Source organism: Ixodes scapularis, unplaced genomic scaffold, assembly GCF_016920785.2.
Source record: "Ixodes scapularis isolate PalLabHiFi unplaced genomic scaffold, ASM1692078v2 ptg000830l_1__unscaffolded, whole genome shotgun sequence".
Taxonomy (NCBI): domain Eukaryota; kingdom Metazoa; phylum Arthropoda; class Arachnida; order Ixodida; family Ixodidae; genus Ixodes; species Ixodes scapularis.
Window position 1 is genome coordinate 312,232 of NW_024610048.1, and position 9,128 is coordinate 321,359.

Consider the following 9,128-nt stretch of genomic DNA (forward strand, 5'->3'; position numbering starts at 1 on the left):
CTCTTCGGGATCTCGGAGGCCATGGCGAAAGGCATCTGATTGGCGAAACAGCCGACAGATGGCGGTATATGAGATCGCAAGAATTCCGCGACGGGAGCTATTTTTCTGCGAAAATCGTCCTGTGCGTGATTATCTTATTCCTCCAGTAATGCATAAGAAAATCAAGGTAAAATTAAAACAACGAAAGAAATGCGTTATGCCGTTTTTTTCGACAATTATTCCTGGCCACAACGCCTCGTCAACTTTGCCCTGTCTGGTTGTTACCGCGTTTATTTCCTTGTCTGCAATTTTCATAAATTTTGATTTGGGATTTATGTCCTCCTCATGATACGCTTAGCTGCCAACGAGCGAGTAAAGGTTGCTCTCTGGTACGTGGAGTGCCAGAGGACGAAAGAGGTCCGCTGACGTTTTCAAGCGGAGTTTCGGCGGCGCCCTACGGGTTCCCTATAATTATACGCTGGGTGAGGCACCTCAACGGAGAGGGAAACCTTCAAAACCAGCCACCGTCAACAGTGGCGTCTTCACTAAAGCTGACGCTGGAAAATACGGTACTCGATGCCTTCACCGCCGACCCACACCTGTCGACGCCTGGAGCACTCCTGACACCTGTGGGCTGTTACTCCAGTCAGGTCCCTTTTATTATAACACGGCCGCCGCAGGTAGGGATTTTTTTTGTTATAATTTTTTACTAAGGTATGTGCGTTCACTCAAAAATGTATATACTACTTTCTTAAACCACCTCCGTGCAAAATCTTAGCTGGATACGTCCAGAAACTGATTTATGCCGCCCCTTCATAGAGCCATCGGTTACTTAAAATCAAACACTATATTTAGTCAGTTTCTAGAGGATACTTATAGGTTGTTTAAGAAGGTTTACGGATTAAGTTGCGCACCCCAAAAACGCCGTTTTATCGAACGTTTTCTCTACAGAAACGTAACGTTAACACCAGCGGCGTCTCCAGGTTACGATGTGGATAATCTGCAGTACTTTCAAAAACAGGGGGGTAAGTATATCCTCCTACAATAGTTTCTAGTGGGCTGTACAATAATGTCTGGATGTCTAATTGGTAAAATATCACGTGGCGCTTGTACGCTATCTAACATTCGCCATGGCCGCCACTATTGTTCAACGCTGCTTAACCCAAAAACAATATTGGTGATCAATACTTCTCCCAAGTTGGAGCCATTTGAACAAGATTCTCTAATACCAAAGATTTTGAGATTCTACAAAGTATGCTGTGTGTAGACGCTGAAATCAATGTTCTTCCCGTTTTCAGAGAATGTTTCCCACTTGGTGTACATTAGTTACGTGGAGTGCGACAAGTGCGTTCTGTTCAGAAACAGCTACGTTAGTGGTAAGTATATCCCCTATACACCGTGTCATTTGGTGCGTGCAGTAGAGGCGAAGGCAACGCCGGGCGAGGGGAGAAAGGGCAAGCACTAGCAATGCAGGAGAGGAGAGAAGCCTCCTCTCCTCTCTAACGTTCCTAGTGGTCTCTTTCTCTCTTCTCGCCTTCCACTGCCTTCCTCGCCCGTCCCGCTTTCATAGCGAACGCAAATTCTCTCTTCGCCTGGCGTTGCCTTTGCCTGCACTGCACAAAACTCTTGACGCGAAAAATATTGTTTTTATTTTTTTTAATTCACGTTTTTTTTTGCAACAATAAAACAAATACAGCATACAGTTAAAGGGGTACTCCACAGGTTTTTTTCATTGTCTCAGATTTGCTTGAACGTATGATAAACTAAGCATCAAACATCGCTGAAATAGTATCCCAAATATTAGGTCGACATATTGTTCTTTTGCGAAGTTATTGAATTTACAGTTTTGGTCTTCACCGTGTTTTTCAAACTGAAAGTCTCTACTGGCAACCACAACGAAGTGACGACAGTGGAAGGCTGGGGTCCTCTTTTAGGACTATAGCTAGAACTTGTTCCCAACGGATTCGAAGCAGTTTCATGGTGTCAAATGAGTGCTTTGGAAGCTCGCTGCAGTATCCGCGCTCCAGCACGCAACAAATAGTTAGTATATTCTATTTTTAGACTGCTTGCTCGACCTGCAAGCCTGCCTGCCACTGACGTCACGGCACTGAAAAGTGCGCGTATATTTGAATGTTGGTTTTCGCACTATTTTCATTTGTCGATTTCACAATACCTATTATGAATTTCGCGATACTAAATAGCATATCGGAAAGGCTAAAAGCCGGGGAGTCAGAAAATATAGTTAGTTGAGGTAGTTAAAAAAATCAGTGGAGTACCCCTTTAAACACGATTACTCGAATGCGATAACTCCGAAGCACTTTATAGCTTTCGCAGGCTTTGCACTAGCCTCAATGACTTTTAGAAACATAGCCGCGTGCTGTCCTGTTGCATTAAGCCTTGGAATCGTTTTGTAGCGATAAATACGAGGGGTGACCGAACGGTTTGCCTCCTAAGCTGTATTTTTTTTTTATTCAGTGATGAAATTGAAATATGCAACATTCAAATGAGTGTTCGGAATGACCTCTTTCCCAGGAGGAGATCATTTTTCAATATAATTACCACCGGCGGCAATGCACCTCCGATACCGGTGCACTCTCCTCATGCTGACCTAGATGATTGAGGGTGGCTGTTGATGAGATCAACGCTGCGCTAGAGGAGCTGCTGTTCTAAGATGTTTTGTTACATTCACCCTGCAGCACCGACCTCGCGGTATGAAGCTTTTGGCTGTTTTCCACAGTAAAGGAACATCCAAAGGGTGCATGGTTAGCGTCCGACAACGAGCTTACTGAAGCTGTGCGCCGTTGGTGTCGTCAAAAGCAACCTTAAATTGTTTACGACTGCACGTGGAGACTTGTGCACCGGCAAGGAAAATGCATCGCAGCAGGTGGAGACTATATAGAAACGTTATGTGCTCATGGCAACGAATGGATATCATACTTTCATTCAAATGCAACATCTTTCAATTCCATCGCAAAATACAAAAGCTTCAGCCTAGAAGGCAACCTTACTGATCACCCCTCGCATAAATCGCGATTTTGGCCTTCAATATGGAAATTAGAGAATCGCCAAGACTTTAGTTATGCAAAACCTAGCTTACGGATTCTGCATGTCATATACGTAAACTATATTTCTGAAATAAACCTGGCAGACATCGTAAATAGTTTCGACGAACCAACGACTGGACAGAGCGGCCTCATTCGCATTTATTGGGGAAAAAAAGTCTGTACTCGGAATTCTTTTTTTTTTTTCAAAATGTGATCTCGGTAACCTCAATGGCATAAAGTATACATCCAAAGTCTTTTAAGAACGTTATTGCTGCAATGACAGTTAAAATTCAGAGGTTGTTTAGGTGATTGTTCATTGCGCTTCTGAAGTATGGACTAAATGCTAACTTGCAAAACAAAACAAAACAAAAATTTAAGAAAGACTACAGATGAAACGAAAAGCACGTAATGTGAATGCGAGGTGGTGTACCTTAAGCATGATGGTAAACAACTGAACTGGAATAGAAGTCAGTAAAAAAATATGCGAGAGAACTTCAAGAATAGGGAACTTTGCTCTACTTTTTTTCCCGTTCTTCCTGTTTTTACTCTTCACACCAGTCTCGGGGTTTACCACCATGTCCACACTTAGTCTAAGGTGTATATTTTAGACACAGGGAATATATTTTTACGCAGAGTGATGTTTTCATGTTTTGCCTCGTAAATATATTGATAAGATTAATCATCTTGACCACGTTATCCTTTTGCAGGCAGTGAACGTGCTCCCAAGAATAGATTCAATTAAATATTTTTTTAGTATTCTGTGACCTCTTTCTGAGGCCTTTAAATGTTCACTTCTGCAATACACTGCGCGACATTTTTATCGCGAGTTAGCAATCACCAGAGTGCCTCTGCTTTTTTCTTAGAACAGAAAATCTACAACAAAACTACTACCCTGGAGGAAAATGCTCATTGGGGACTGTAGCATAAGCGGTAAAATTTGGTGCTCGCAAATTGCACCTCGCACTAAATTTCGACGAAGCACCGATATAATGGTCACACAAACGCTCTCGTGTACTGTACAATCACTTTGAAAATTCTATATGACATTACACGTCGGTGATTTCCTATTTACGTAAAACGAAGGAAATCGGAGAGGACACTGAACAAGAAAAACAGTCAGTGAAACTCTTTCTTGAAAATTAGTTTGGATTGGCAAAACGCTTGTTATATATAATTCTAAAGCTATGAAGCGCATCCAGGGAATGACGATGTTAAGAAGTCTGTTATATCTCGCAAGTACATTGTGTGCAGAGGCATTCAGGATGACTTTTAGTTCTCCCTGGCAGATAATGTTAATCTATCGGTCATTTTTCGCTTGGTTATTCGCTGGACGTTCTTCGCTTATCACAGCGGTTGAAATATCGCCTGCATGCGAGGGAAATAAGACCATTTGGTAAAATTTTATTCAGTGCAAATGTATAGACATTCTCTAAACCCTCCAATACATACTTTTCTTCGGAATTGAGATCCTAGCCATATTTATTATGCTATTGAAGGGAAGAAATAGAAGACACCAATCACCTTTCTTCCAACTACGCAGAAAAGGCCTGCACACTCCTGGTTCGAGAGAACGCCCGGGAAAACGTTCCCGTGTGCTGCCAGTTCGTCTTCGACCTTCTCTGCGGGACTGGGCAGAAGTATTACACCTACACCAAACAACTCTGTTCGAAATGACAGATCAGACGGAGGCCAGTGTGGCTTAGAAAACATTCACCATGGTTGATTTGCAACTCTTCAACAAATCCCCCGTTTCAGTGGGGTTCGTTGAAGCGGTGCGAATAAAAAAGCATCTTGATAAAACACCCTGGGTATTAAATATATTTTTTCATCATCTATCTGTTTTACCTTTATCAGCGTTCCTCAGCAACTGCTCCCTTTCACCGGAGGTTGGAGGTGTACATAATTTTCATTTCACGTCTGCGTAAATTATCTCGTTGCCTGACTCTTGTAACAGTATCCTATGCCCCAATAATTAAACAGCGATATCAAGTTAAGTGCGAAGCGCACAAAAGTCAGTATTTGAAATTTAAGTAAGGACGACAGTGAATTATGAAACATGGGTAACATTTGAAGTTGAGAGAGTGAAAAGGCTGTCTGCGCTGACACCAGCACGACGTTCCCGCACACAAAATTAAAGATAGAGTGTGTGAGCCGCACTTCATGTATATCTTATTATTTCTCATTTGTGCGGTCATCAACTTCGCGCCATTTATCGACATACGCTGGTACCTTACAAAACATTACACCTAAAAATAGATATATATTTTAATTAAAAGAAAATTTCGTTTTCTGTGAGAAACGCGTATCCAGGAATAAGACATTGAAAATCGCTGAAATTGTCTTTACTTAGAGAGGCCATAAAACACCTGAAAAGTGACTCCAGATTTACAAACTACATAAAAAAAGGTTTTCGAGAGAACGCATTTATAATGAAAATGCCAGAAGAAAGACAAATATTGTGCTTTAAATTTACGCTAAGTTGCCTTCTGAAAAACGAAACCGGCAATTTAGAGTGTTGTGAGAATAGGTTGTCTCTTTATTCAGGTAAGCTAGATGGCAGAGTTACGATGGAAATGTCTTGAACGCGCTAGTCACAACGATTTTACATTAGTCGTAAAATATCAGTATACCAGCAAATTATAACCTTCTGCTGAGAAACTGGGTGCTGTTACTAAAGCATGGTACTCTTTTAAAATCGCGGTTACTTCTATATAAATAGATAAAAGGTAACGAAGCTTTCCCCATGGAGCTATCATTTCCCGAATAGAGGGGCGTCTAAGATAAAAAAAGATGAGTTCGACTTGTCTCGGAGTGGTAACTTGAAAGTGTATATTCATTATTTATATTGGGTGGCGTTTGAAGTCGCCGGAGTCGCCATGTCTCTCTCGTAACCCGAGTAGGCGCGCTCGAGTCCTCGGCCATTTTCTACTCCTTTACCATTCAAGACATCCCGCCTCCCCGATAAGGGTACGATAACATCAACGAGGTAGTTTAGAGCGATAAACTAGCAGTTGAAAGAGACGCCCACACGGCCGCCGCCATATTGCACATTTTTTACCACTAGAAATCTGACCTTATAATTTTACGTCTAGATTTTAACGAAGTACCCTACACAGATAATTCATTATTATTCTTTAAAAACAGTACCGACGAGATAAGTTATGTTTCATTTATTTTAAGTCTAAAATGTGCTTTTACTATAAAAAATCGGGCAGCTTCGCAATGGCTCCGCTAGATGCCGTCAGCCGCAGTGCTGTATTTTGGGTTTTTATCTCAACTAGACACTGATCTCTGGGGCTGACAGCATCGTAACATAGTTGATCATATTTTTGTTTACAACGATCGCAATACAAATCTTGACTCCGTTTTGCGTAAACACCTCAGGATTTAGCATGGTCACATGTCTAGTGGACAAAATTCACCATGGCGGCAGCCAAGAAGGGTCACTTTTGACCGGTGAAAGGTATACCTGTTTATCGCTCTAAGTTCCTCCTACCTCGTTGGATAACATGTACGGAATTGTAACATGGAACGAGCGGTTGCTTTTTTTTCCGTTGCCCTATATGAATTGGTCCGTGGTGTTTTTGCTTGGGTAGTGCATCAGTGGGTCTTTAGGTTGAATACGTGGGTAGTATACGCGTTCGGGCACACCTTATTGGCGCTGGGCATCCGGCGACGTGGAGGCTCCTATTTCGGAAACCCTGCGTCCGCTAGAAGCCGATACCGATCTCCCACCGAACGTTACCGTGCGCGGCCCCCTTTGAGTCAACGTAGGGCGATCGGTATAGCTCCGCCGCCGCTCCCGTTGCTCCCGCGCTTCCGCTAATATAGCCCAAGCAGGCATGTCGACTACGCAACAGCCACCGGTGTACCACTACAGTCGAGCTGCGAGTGCCGAGGTCGCTTCCCGATGAGTACGCGCAACACCGCCGCGGGAGGCGCGCGTATCGGCACTGAGTTACATCTGCAGGGTGCCCATGGGAAGCTTTGGCACCTCCCAAAGTGTGGCTCCTCCTAAGCCAGACCTTTTCCCCTCGGTTTGCTTTCGTGCATGACTTATCGGTAACAGGACAACATGCAGTTGTCCTCTTTGAGGTGCACAATCTCTTTGCTGCCCCTTGATGACCCCTGTCATGGTTCAGTTGACATCCTGAGAGTAGAAGGTTAATGTTATGGTATTGGTTGTTGTCACGAACATGATGAGCATACAAATGACCATTGGAACAACGGTAAGTTATACAGGGTGTTATTTTTTATTCGAAACATATTTTAAAAAAAGGCGTCTTTACTGCTACGTGAATGCCGTCTTCACTATGTGTTTCTTGAGCTCGGCGGACATTCGAGAGGCGAACAACCGTCACAGTCTGGTGAGTCATTAACTAAAATCTGTTAATTAACTTTTTAATTATTGGTTTTATGGACCATGTTGCAATTGTAATTTTGAAGCCAGCCGTCCTGGAAGGCTATACCAACTTACACATTTAAAAAAAAATGCAACTGGTTTGGAGATATCTGTCGACAATTTCTCCCCTTTCTATCATCCGATTCCGAAACTGAAAGTTCCAAGTGCGCCGGAAGCGCTGATCACGTGACGCTTGCAGAAGTGACGGTTTCGTGACGTACAAATCGTCATGATCTAATATCTGCGCTGCGGCTGTCACGGTGCGGCTCGAGGTATGCAAACTCGCGGGGGCGGTCTTTAGCGCTCTCACTTTTAATGCGTCATTGCCCTCGGAGCTTCACTCGCGATTGTTTGTCGGCGGGGAAGGAGCTTCGCCAAATAGCGTAGGAGCACGAACGCTGACTCTGCCAGTCGACTTAACGAAAGAAAATGAAACGCTACAAGAAAGAAGTCTTTGCTATTTATTATCTTCAGCGAAATAACTTCAGAGATCAGAATTGCTGATAATTTAAGTTTCTGGTGTGCTTAGACCCTAAGGTAATGTCTTACTACAAATAATGTTCGAAAGGGCGACCCTCCACTGCTACGCATGCCATGAATCGTTTCTTCATAGATTGAACCACCCGCTTCAGGACGTGTGGTTCAATGTTGGCGCATGCTGAGACAATTCGGTTCTTCAGGTCGTTGACATATTGGGGCTCAGTTGAATAGACTTCGTTTTTGATGTGACCCCAAAGGAAAAAGTCTAGCGGGGTCAGGTCAGGCGATCTTGGCGGCCAGAGCATAGGTCCACCGCGCCCAATCCACTGCTGAGAAGAACAGGCGTTGAGGTAGCTCCGCGCACGCGACGAGAAGTGAGCTGGCGCTCCGTCATGCTGGAACCACGTGCTCCTAAGCTCGCTTAACGGGAGATCGCAGATGAAGTCACTGACAGCACCATCAAGTATGTTGGCTGTGTATGACTGAGCTGTCAGTGTGCCTTCGAAAAAAAATGGTCCCACTATTCTGTCACAAAACATGCCGCACCACACATTCACTGACCACCGAACCTGATGGTTATGCTGGCGGAGGGTTGGAGTGAGGGTTGGAATCAGACCAGTAGTGCGCGTTGTGAACGTTCACGTTGCCATTTCGGCAAAACTGTGCTTCGTCAGTCCAGAGTACATTAGTGAGAAAATCGGGGTCTTCATCCGTTTTAATAAGGGCCCAATTGCTAAACTCCAAGCGCGTCTCAAAGTCACACTCGCTGAGGTCCTGATGCAAAGATATGTGATACGGATGGAGCTTGTACTTTCTCAGGACTTCCCATACCGAAAAGATGCTGCCTCCGGAATCTTCGACGACATTTCGGATGCTGATTTCAGGGTACGCTCGCACGTAGGCTAACACAGCGATTTCAAAATCTTCGTCCAAGACAGATGCTTTCCTTCTTCTTTGACGATGCACAGACCCAGTGGACAGAAACTTCTTGGCAACCTGGAAGACGGTGGATGGGGCAGGAACAGTGCGACCAGGGTGTTGGGCGGCATACAGCCTCGTGGCAAGACGAACGTTGCCATTCATTTTAGCATACGCCATAACCATTTGAACCTTCTCGGCGACTGAATACCTCGACTGAATTTGAGCAGCCATTTTAACGCTACAACTGGCAGAGCCGGCGTTCGTGCGCCCACGCTATCTGGCGAAGCGAATCCCCCACCGAC